Source organism: Elephantulus edwardii, unplaced genomic scaffold (genome assembly GCF_000299155.1).
Source record: "Elephantulus edwardii isolate Elephantulus edwardi_28Jun2011 unplaced genomic scaffold, EleEdw1.0 scaffold00152, whole genome shotgun sequence".
Lineage (NCBI taxonomy): Eukaryota > Metazoa > Chordata > Mammalia > Macroscelidea > Macroscelididae > Elephantulus > Elephantulus edwardii.
This window is the reverse complement of record NW_006399902.1, coordinates 1,041,971-1,054,460: the sequence shown is the minus strand read 5'-3', so window position 1 is coordinate 1,054,460 and position 12,490 is coordinate 1,041,971.

Genomic DNA, 12,490 nt, shown 5'->3' with positions numbered 1-12,490 from the left:
ATCTGGAGAACAACCACTTGGCCAACTGACTGGAAGAGATCTATATTTGTTCCCATTCCAAAGAAAGGTGACCCAACTGAGTGTGGAAACTACAGTGTGCTTATTAGAGTGGTTAAAATTGAAAACACTGACCATGCCAAGTGCTAGTGGGGGTGTAGAACAACGTGAATGTGGTAGAAATGTAAAATAATTCAATCAGTTTGGCAGTTTCTTAAACACTTAAACATGCACTGACCATATGATCAGGTCATTTCTTTCTTGGCTATTTACCCAAAGGAAATTAAAGCATACAGTTATATAGATATTTATGTAGAAAGTTCACAGCAACTTTATTTATTTGTTGTTGTTGTTGTTGTTATGTGGTATTGAGTTGCTTGCGACTTATAGCCACCCTATGTACAATAGCCCTAAACTCTGCTCTGTCCTGTGCCAATCATACTGTCTCTGATACACCCATCCTATTAACCCAATCACTGAATCAATCCACCTCATAGAGGGCCTGCCCCTCCTGCGCTGCCCCTCCACCCTACCAAGCATGATGTCCCTCTCCAAGGACCAGTCCCTCCTTAAAATATGTCCAAAGTATGTTAGACGAAGCCTCAGAATCCTTGCCTCCAAGGAGCCTCCCGGTTTAACAATCTCAAGGACGAATCTGTTTGTTTTCCTACCGGTCCATGGTACCCTCAATACTCTTCTCCAGCATCACAGCTCAAAGGCATCAATTCTCCTTCTATCCTTCCGAGTCATTGTCCAACTCTCTGATGCATAACAAGTGATTGCAATGACCATGGCCTGTATCAGACGCACTTTAGTCTCCAGAGTGACACCATTGCTCTTCAGTATCCTGGAGAAGTCCCTAACAGCAGACTTTCCCATCATAATACATCTTTTAATTTCTGGCTACTGGTGCCAAGAGTGTTGACTGTAGAGCCAAGCAAACTAAAGATGTTAACAATCTCAATCTCTTCACCATCCAACCTGATGCTACCAGCTGGTCCAGTGGCGAGAATCTTTGTCTTATTGACATTGAGCCTCAATCCATATTGGAGGCCGCAGTCCTTGACCCTCTGCAGCAAGCATCTCAGGTCCTCCTCAGTTTCAGTAAGCAGGGTTGTGTCATCTGCATAACACAGATTGTTGATAGATCTTCCACCAATCCTGATACCACATTTCTCCTCATAGATCCCAGTATCCCAGATACAATATTAAAAACTAGAGACAACTCAAAGGTCTATCAGTACGTGAATGGACTAATAAATTGTTTATACATCCATACAATGGAATACTACTGTGCAATACAAAGGAATGGACTAATTATCTAGGCAACAGTATGAAAGAATGTCTAGGCAAATAGATGGTAGGATGGTAGGTATGTAGGTCCCACACAGTTGACTGAAACTGATGGCAGAATGAAACATTTCCTGGTCCTGTATATTCACCCATTGTTACGGTTATCGTGCCAAGCTACCAGTGATGGTCTACCTCAGCTCCACTGCCTCTCAACTTCAACCAGTGTGCTTCAGCTCTCTCCTGAGGATGTGTCCACAACAAGCAAGCTGGACAATGCATTGTTGTGATCCCTAAGCTTTTCAATAACTAATTTTCAGAAGTAGATTTCCAACCTTTCTTTTTAGTCTGTCTCACTCAAGAAACTCTAATAAAACCTGCCCACCCAGTAGACATACAATATTTTTTACATACCAGTGACATAGCTTCCAGCTTCACAACAACACACAAACTTCCCTAGCACAACACAACAATTGGCAGATAGGTAGTAGGTCAAAATCATTAGACTGAAAGAAATACATACTGTACTTTATGATTCTGGTTTAGAAAATGAAAACTCCAGAGTACTGAGAAGCAACAAGGTCAGTCTAGAGACCGAGGTGTGCTTTATCCAGGCCATGGTCTTCCCAATTACTTGTGATGCATCAGAAAGCTGGACAATGACTTAGGATGACAGAAGAAGAATCAATGCTTCTAGTTGTGGTGCTGGAGAAGAGTCTTAAACTTCCCATGGACTACCAAGAAAACAAATGGGTCTATCTTGGAGAGGATGAAAGCAAAAATCTTCTTAGATGCCAGGTTTTTTAAGCTACATATCACATACTTTGAGCATCTGGCCAGGATAACCAATCCTTGGAGAAGAACATCATGCTCTGAAAGTGTGGAGGGACAGCACAGGAGAGGAAGACCCAGATGAGACGGATTGAAACAGTAACTGGGGCAATAGGGGTAGGTGTGTCAGAGTCAGTGAGACTGACTCATAGGGCAGGGTTCAGAGAGCTGTTGGGCATCAGATCACTGAGTTACAGGTAACTCAACAGCACATAACAATAACAACAATTTAAAGTGACAGAAAGTACATTGGTGATTGCAGGCAGTAAGGGTATGGGAGGGGGTGAGAGTGAAAGGATATGGTAGAAATAATACTGTACATTAATAAAAGTGGCATCAGCTTGTGGCCCCTGGGACAGGGGCCTCTTTCAATGTCTCCCTAGCTTGTCCTTCCCCAGAGTGTGGCAGAAGGACAAGGATGAGTTTTTTGATGGTAGGAATGAGGGGGCCCCCCTCCACCTAGGTCTCTGAGAAAGTTATTCTAGCTGCCAGATCTAGTCACCCTGAGTAATGGATGGCCTCTTTTCAATGCAAGTTAGGAGATGGGTCTCTCCTTAATCAACTGCAGTGTCATTAAGAGATTAAAAAGTTTGTTCCCTGGGACTCCTTAATGAACGGCCTTCAGAAACAGCAAGTTAAACGGTAACCAGGAAATGCTGCTCAGGCTTAATCCTTCACTTCACAGCACAGCCCCAGGCCTCAGACAAATGGTTCTGGACCCGTGGACAGACATATCTGAGCCCAGAGGGGGAAGATGCTGTTTAGTGGTTTACATTGTGCCTGTGTCTGACCCAAATTCAAGTTAAACTCCAGATACTATCTGCTCTGGAGTTGTCCATCAGTTGAGACCACAGTGGTACAGGAGACTGGAGCCATCTGTAAAGCAGCCACATCTGCACAGAGAAGAGGTCAGAACAGCGAACAGAAAGGCAGGGACCTCTTGCCAGGGTAAGTCCAGAGATGCCCTTAAAGTGCAAAGTTTCACCCTCAAGGCCCTACTGGTAAGATCCTGTGGACACTTTCATACATTGTCTCCTCTCAGACCAGACTCCAGCCCAGACCTTCAGGCTTCCTGACTGTAGACCAACCATGTTCTTCTTCCAAGAATTAATCCCAAACTCAATGTATAGCCACAGGCATAAAATTAATCCATCTTTAGACTTCTGCTCCAAATCCTTTATCTTTTGCTGTCCTAGGCTGGTCCTCCTCTAGTTAAATATCCACAGAAGTCTGAAATGAACAGATGACAGGGAGCTCTGGTGGCACTGAGAAATTAAAAAGTTGCCCCTTCAGAAAATCAAATCCACCAGTTGCTCTGAGGAAGGAAGGTGGCAAATCTCCTCCTATTACTATTTACAGCCTTGGAAAATCAACAGAGGGTCACTCTGTGTCAGAACTGACTCTTCAACAGTGAGTGAGTGGTCCCAGGTGATGGGAAGGTGGAAATCTGGCCTGGGCATTAATGATGGACGAGAAATGCTAACTTTCCAGCTGGAATGATTTTCCTCCAGATGAATCTTGTCGTGAAATCAATGGGTGGGGAGGTGCATATCTGTGCACACATGTGGATATGCCCTGGAGGCGCGCATGCATGCAGGCTTTCTTGGGGTAAGCATGTGACTGTCTTGTGTGAGCAATCTGGACACAAGTGTGAAGGGCACAGGACACACTGTGTCTTTACCTCAGGGTGGGAAGTGCCTGACTTCCAGGATGTGAGAGGGAAGTGGATGTGGTCGTTTGGAAGATGTGTTAGACTCACGTTAAAGTGGCCTTTCCAGGATGTGTAGGTGATGGTCTCAGCAGGTTTTTCACAAGGTAGGGAATTCAATGAATAGTTGCAGAACAGAGGCAAGGCTAGAGGAGGATATGGGTGACGTTGAGTGTTTTGAGCCCCCAGAGATGCATATGGAGTCCCCACCCTCTCATACTACAGGTCAAGTTGACCCAGGACTCAGACAATGCACATACAAATGGGACCAACAGTCCTCAGCTGTGGTGGGAAGTAGCCTTCCGAGAAGGGGCAAGGCCGTGTCAAGATGACTGGAATAAGGACTCACATCATTAAGATGCCCGAGATGAGTCAGTCCCTCCCAAGGTCTCTCTGAATTCCTTGGCCAGGAATTCCACAGCACTCTTCTGGATGTCCTGGTATTTTACTGACTCAGGTTTCCTGAAAGCATCCCCCATCCTTGTTTATGATGTGAGTCTCTTTGACTTAGACACAGAGACATGAGGGAGGGTGTGTTTCTGCACAGTGGAGTGACTCACACCCTGATCCTAATCCTACTGCCACGATCCAGAAGAGAGTATAGTCATGGACCCCCCACACCTGGGTTGCAGGGCAGGGCTGGTGATCTAAGTGAGTCCACACGCTTGTGCTCTTCTTGTCCATAGTGTGATGACCAAGAGTTTGGATCAGACACTCACACAGATAAGGGCTCAACTCACCTGTAATGCAACCTTGGAAAATCTTTCTACTATTTAAAGGACATAGGAATTGATTGCCCAATAAGCAAAGGAAGCTTAGTACATCAACAACAGTGACACCAGGTTCCAAAACAAAAACCCCATGAATGTCCAGTAGACAGACCACAAGAGAAAGCAAGCAACACGGTAGAAGGAAACTGCCAGGCATTAAATTGATTGTAGTTCCAATGAACGAGAATGTGCCAGCCAGAAATATAAGTTTACAAAAGGTTACTAGAGTGTCCTTGAATAGGTTGTTTAAACGATGAATCCCCTACCACTTCAACATCTTCCTTAGCATCTATCTTCTATAGTGCCCTCCTGTGTCATTGAAACTCCCTATCTCAGCATGTCTCTTAGGAGTAGACAATTTCTAACAAACAAGAGGTGGGAGTGGGCTGTAGAGTTTAACTCTATTCACCTATTTATGAAACTGAATCCAACATAATCCAAGAGTGACTGGGTAAAACAGATTATATTAATAAATAACAGGTCTCTGACCCATTTTGAGAGAGCTGTCTTACACATCCACATTTGCTGATCCAGCGACTCTAACCAGGAGTGCAAGCAATGTTCTTTGTCATGTTATAAACACAATGATATGTCCTTGCATAAGTCCTGGCAAACAACCAATAGGAACTCTAGTCTCTCTTAGACAACCTAAAAGCAAGAGAACTCGACTAAGTAGACCATGCAATAAATTAAATTGAGTTATTTTTTCACTGTGGTATTTACTGTACAGTTACTCAGTTTTGTAAATGATAATATTTATAAACTTAAAATGTTTGACATACGCACAGAGGCAATCTAGCACATACTTAATACTAACATAGTTAATGACAATTATTACTAACATAGGTAGTGACTTAGTATATTAACATATCAAATGCCCAAATATACTGCACATATTAATGTTTATTTAACACAAAAGGACTTACTTTATGTATCAAGTGAGTTTTGTCTTGTCTTTGCATGGGACAAAGTGTTTGATATTACTCATTTATTCATTTTTAATTGTAGCATTTATTACAAAGCCAATGTTAAAATTGATGTATGGTCCATTTAAAGCAAAATTGGGGAAACTCAATTCTCCATTATGGGAAATCAACGGAATTGTGCATTAGTTGTTGAATCAACTAACTTATTTTATTTGTCATAAAATATTCTTTTTTGTAGGACATGTGATATATAATAAGAGTCTTAGTACCTTGGATCCTCAAAGTATTTTCTAATCTAGTTCGTTTCCTTTCAGTAAAATGGCATATGCTACATTTGTGTTAAATCACTAATATTATAGTGGTATTTTTTTAAGTTACATCATAGCTATCTAAGGCACACACACATCTACATACACATGAGTATATGTCTATGCCCTACTCCAATGCATGAGTAAGCAGAAAACGGAATACCACCAATTATCAGTGCTTAGCACCCTCATATGCCTTAACCTGACCCTGAGGATACATCTCATTCTGTCTGCTCGCATGCTGGGTTCTGGAACACTAGACTGTCTTAGAAGCTCAGAGAATTCATAAGCTCAGAGAAGAAATCACTCTTCACCAATTAATCTAATTAAAGGTAATCAAGTTGTGGGGAATCTCTGCAAAAGAGTGAATGATTCAGAAAAATTACCTCCCGACAAAGAGTTCACATTTATTTTTTTTTAATTCCATAATCTGAAAACTCGATAAAGACAATGAGTCTCTTTGCCCCCACCTCTATTGGCCCAGACAGGGGATACTTAAAGATCAAAGTATCAGCAAGTGTAGAGCACAGCAGTGCTGAGACATCGCCCACAAGTGTCAGAAACTCACTCACAGCCTTTGAGTTGATTCCACTCATAGCAACCCTCCGTCAGGTTTCAAGACTTCAAAAACCAATGACAGGATTCTGTGCACGTTTCTTCTGGTGGATTCCAGCCACTGGAGAGCTTTTGGGTCAGCAGCACAAGATGCCAAAGACAACTCCAGGAGAGCTCCTTTAAGATTCAGAAGAGCTGTGCTGTCTCCAGTTCACCTTCCTACCTTCACCCTCAGTGGCAGGTCTCGGAATCTCTCAGGTCCAGTAGTTACCTCAACACTTAGGCAAATGAGCTTGCATGTCCTTGTGCTTGAAGTCTTCTGATATGCAATTTCTCTAGGTAGCTTCTCTTTCAAGAAAAATCAGAATGCATGGGAGCCTGAGGGAGTCAGTGAATCATAGGGTGGAGGGGAAGGGGAGCGGGAGCGGGAGCGATGCTGCGTGCCTGCATATGCACATGCAAGTTCATGCACTGGGGAGAAGTTGGAGTAACTTAATCACTTCCTACCTCTGTCAGGTTTGGTTCAGGTGAAAGGAGGAATTAAATGATTGGTGGGTTTCATAACAAAGGAAAGTATGAAATAAAATGTATACGAATTTTAAAAAGATAAAAAAAGTTTTAAAAGCGCCTCTAAGGGTTCCTAAAATGGCACCTCTTTTCTTCAGGGAGCCCTGTAGTGCGTGTAATCCATAGAGAGCTTCACTGTGAGCAGAAGGACCATTCCTCTCTGGGGGTTTGACTCCACCAGCTGCTTCTTGGAAGAAAGGTGGGCCATCTCCTCCTGTGTGATTTACAAACTCTGAAAACCTGCTAGAGAGTCAGCTATGAATCGCTTCCAACTTGACAGCAAGGACCGACTTTTTCTCAGGAGTCTCTGGAAGGTGGACAAGGTTAACATGCTAGGCTACTAACTAACCAAAAGGCTGTTGGTTCAAATCCATGCAGAGGCACCTGGGAAGAAAAACCTGTTGCTTTGCTTTCAGAGGATCAGCTAATGAAATCTTGTGGAGTGCAGTTCTACTCTGACATACAGGGGTCACTGTGAGAAGGAATTCACTCATTTAGAAAAACCACCAGCACGTTGGTGGTAACTCACCGTGACCCTGTGGAACAGAGTGGAGCTGCCCTCTAGGGTTTCCGGAGCTGTGTAGATCTACATGGAAGCTGACTGGCTGTCACATTTTTCTCCAATGAAGTGGGTTCAAATTGCTGCTCTTTGGGTTACAGCCAAGTGCTTAACTACTTCACCATGATGGTTCCTATTGACTCAAGAGCAACTGGGCTTTGGTTTGCTTTTACTTCTCTTTCATCAAAAAGTAAACCCTTTGAGGACACAATGCCTGTTTGCTGAGAGAATTTCCCTGTCCAGGAATTCCTGGGGTTAGGCTGGTCACGTGGGGTGAGATGAGGCAGAACACAGGTATTTTCAGTCCTGCTGAGTCAGGCTGCAAACAGCAGCCTTTCCACCCACACTCCCTCTCAGCTTGCCCTGTAGTGTGCATTGACCCCTCATTAAAACTTCAAAGCACAAGAGAAACAGGGAGGAAGATGATTGATAGTATGAGAGAATGTGGGGAGGAAGTGCCTTTCTACCAGTTGCCTGTTGGTGAGGGAGGCAGACCACATTCCTCACAGGTGGTAGGGATCACCTTCTCTTCCCAGCTTGCTTTTGTTTTGAAGAGCAAAAAACAGGACACGATACTCAAACCCCTGAAGTCCAGGATAAAGACTGTTGTTCTTGTTGTTGTTGTTATGTGCCATCATGTCACTTGTGACTCATAGCAACCCTATGTACAAGAGCTCTATATGCTTTTCTATCCTGTGCCAACCTAGCCATCTCAAACGCACTTATTGCCACGTCTCCAGTCACAGAATTGATCCATCTCATCAAAGGTCTTCCTCTCCTTCGCCGCCCCTCCCCTCTGCCAAACATGATGTCCCTCTCCAAGGACCAGCCCCTCCTTGCAACATGCCCAAAATATGTCAGACGAAACCTCAGAATCCTTGACTCCAGGGAATATTCTGGCTTCACCCTCTCCAGGACAAACCTGTTTGTTCTCCTAGCAGTCCATGGTATATTCAACACTCTTCTCCAGCACCACAGCTCAAAGGCATCAATTCTCTTTCTATCAACCCTAGTCACTGTCCAACTCTCTGATGCATAGCACGTAATTGCGAAGACGATAGCCCGGATCAGGCGCACCTTAGTCTCCAGCCTGACATCGTTGCTCTTCAGTACTCTTGAGAGGTCACTCACAGCCGACTTTCCCAATGCAATTCATCTCTTGATTTCCTGGTTGCTGCTACCAAGAGTATTGACCGTGGAGCCAAGTAAACTAAAACTGTTAACTATCTCAATCTCTTCACCATCAATATGGTGCCAATTGGCCCAGCCCAGTGGTTAGAATCTTTGTTTTCTTGATGAGGATAAAGACTACAGAATTAAAAAATAGCCTTCGAAAGGCGCTTTGGAGAACCAAGTAAAAATTTGGACCCTATCTTTTTCTTCCGCACTCCCCTTGTTGCTCACTCCCTCTTCCCTCCGCTCACTCTCTTCTCTCCTTCCCCCAGTCCTCTCTGCTCCCCTCCTTACAGCTTTCTCCTTCTCTCAGGATAGCTCTCTGGCTCTCTTTCTCCCAGACTGTTTCTTCCCTTTCCCCATCCTCTGCCCATCCCTAGCTAATTAAATGATACTGTGGAACGTGTTTCATTTGCATTTGTCTCAGGGGCCGAAGACAGCTTGTGTAGAAAGATGTAATGAAGAGATTTTATTGCAATCATCATCTCAGCCCATCCTCTGAAGTGATGATTCATTCAGGAGAAAGAGAATCACAAACTTCAGCCTAGAGTGCCCTGGGGTTTGAGGTGGGCAAGGAGAGAGAGCCTTGTTCTGAACCCAGGAAGACCTTAGGCTGTCTGGACCCCATGTTCTATTTCTGGGGTGAGTTGGTGGTGGCAAATTAGACCAAAGTAGTTCCATTGCTGTGACACCACCATAGCAGTGAATGTCAAAAAATTGTATTGCCTTTGACCAGAGTGAATTCTGAGTGGTAGTTATTAAACTTCTTGGATTGACTATTGCAAAAGGTCTCCAAATCCAAAATCTCACTGTTTCCTAGGCAATTCTAACTCATTATAACCCTCTATCTGGTTTCTGAGGCCTTAACTATTAATAGGAGGCTGCCCGTCTATCTATAAGTTAGGTGTATCCCCAGCACCAACAAGTACTGTTATAGATTGAATATAGTTACCCAAAATATATATTGGAACTCTAATCCTTATACCCATGGAAGAAAAGAACAATGAGGGCAAAAAGAGTCAATGCCTTTGAACTGTGGTGTTGGTGGAGTATATGGACTACCAAAAGAACAAACCTGTCTTTAAGAAAATGTAACCAGAGTGCTCCTTAAAGGCAAAAATGGTCAAATTTCATTTCACATACTTTGGGCACGTTATCTGGAGGGATTAGTCATTGGAAAAAGACGTGCAGGGACTGATGGAGAGTCAGAGACTAAGAGGAAGTCTCTCAACGAAATGGATTGGTACAGTGACTACAACAATGAACTTGAGCATGGCAGAGATTGTGACAATGGAGCAGGATAAGGCAAGGTTTATATTCTGTTGTTCGTCGGGACACTATGTGATATGGTTGACTTGATGTTACCCTACCAACTTCTGCAGTCAGAAATCGATTGAACATGCAATCAAGATGCATTGATAATAATGGGTAATTAAAATGCAAAAGTTGGGAAGAAGGAAGAAGGATCAGTACCTGGAAAACATGGACACAAATGAAGGTGGAGATAGAATGATAGAATTCTTTCAAAGGACAGCTCAGGATGAAAAGTAAGGTATTATAATGAATTGTGCAAAGAGCTGGAATCAGAAAATAAAAAGGACCAAACTCACTCAGCATTTCTTAAGCTGAAGGAATTGGGGGAAAAAAACTCAAGCCACAAGTGGCAATACTTAAGGATGCTTTGAACAGAATGTTAAATGATCCAAGAAGCATTAAAAGAAGATGGAAGGAGTATACAGAGTCACTGTACCAGAAGGAATTGGCTGACACAGAAGAATTTCATGAAACAACGTACGAGCAAGAGCCTATGGTGATGAAGGAGGAAGTTCTCTGAAAGAATTGCCTAAAACAAGGCTCCAGGAGGTGACAGCACACCAACTGGCATATTTCAACAAACAGACACTGCCCTGGATGTACTCACTAAGTTGTGCCAAGAAATCTGAAGAACAGCCTCTTGGCTGACTGGAAGAGATTGATACTTGTTCCCATTCCAAAGAAAAGTAACCCAACAGAGTGCGGTAATTATTGAACAATATCATTAATATCTCATGCAAGCAAGATTCTGCTGAAAATTATACAAAAATTACTGTAGCAACACGTCAAGAGAACTGCCAGATATGCAAGCTGGGTTTGGAAGAAACCACGATATTAGGGATATTATTCCTAATGTTAGATGGATCTTGGCAGAAAGCAGAGACTACCAGAGGAATGTCTATCTGTGTTTCATTGACTATGCAAAGCCTTTTGACTATGTGGATCACAACACACTGTGTTTGACTCTGAGAAGAATAGGAATCCCAGAACATTTGATTGCGCTTATTTGAAACCTACACGTACTGTTGAACCAAGAGACAGTCGTCGGAATAGAGCAAGGCAACACTGCATGGTTCAAAATTGGGAAGGGTATCTGCCAGGGATGTATTCTGTCTCCATATCTTTTCAATCTGAATGTAGATCAGCCAGGATACTGGGCTGTACGAGTAGGAATGTGGCATCAGGATTGGAGGAAGATTCATCAACAACCAGCATTTATGCAGATGACACAATCCTGCTTGCTGAAGCTGAGGAGGACCTGAAGCGCTTGCTGCAGAAGGTCAAGGACTGCAGCCTTCAATATGGATTGAAGAAAACAAAGATTCTCACCACTGGACCAATTGATTGCATCATTATGGAAAGTGAAGAGACTGAGATTATTAACAGTTTTAGTTTGCTTGGCTCCACGATGAACACTCTTGGTACCAGCAGCCAGGAAATTAAGAGATGAATTGCTTTTGGAAAGTCAGTGACGTCTCCAGAGTACTGAAGAGCAACAACATCAGGCTGGAGACTAAGAGGCACCTGATCCAGGCCATAGTCTTCACAATTGTGTGCTATGCATCAGAGAGCTGGACAATGACTAGGGATGATAGAAAGAGAATTGAGTCTTTGAGCTGTGGTTGGACAAGAGTGTTGAATATACCATGGACTGCTAGGAGAACCAACAGGTTCTTCTTGGAGAGAGTGAAATTAGACTGCTCCTTGGAAGCAAGGATTCTGCAACTTCGTCTGACATACTTTGAGCATGTTGAGCAGTCCTTGGAAAGAAATGTCATGTTTGGGAGGGTGGAGGGACAGCGCAAGAGAGGAAGACCCTCGATGAAATGGATCAAGTCAGTGATTCGCGTAATGGGAGTAGGTGTGTCGGAGACAGTGAGGTTGGCACATGATAGAGCAGGGCTCTTTCTTGTTCATAGGGTCACTATGAGTCCCTAGGAACTCGAGAGCATGTAACAACAACAGTATGTGTCGGGTGAAGATCTTGAGGATGGTGCAGGATAGAGCAAGGTTACAATCTGTTGTTCATAAAGTCACTATAATTCATAGTAGACCTGATGGCATATTAACAACTTATCTGTGGATCATAAGGAATTCTAATGGAGTAATCTGCCACAGCAGATTGAACAAATAACCCAAAGACCACTCATCTCATTTGGTTTAATCCATTAGCTCTATAAGTTGCATGTTGTTGTTGTTTACCATCAAGTCAAAACCAACCCACTGCTGATCCTCCAGCAGGTTTTCAGGGGTAGTTAATCATACAGAAGGAGATTGCCCATCATTCTCCTGTGGAACAGCCGGTGGACTCAAACTGCATGCCTTCGGGATTGCAGTGCAGCTTCTTGCCACTAGGCCACCAGAACTCACCAGTACAAGTTGTATGACAATCAAATTTCTTGTGTGTCAAATTTTTGCCTAGTAGAAAACAGGCAGCAGATGATGATGCAATGTCACAGTTGGCTGTCATATTTAAGTGGGGCACTGATATC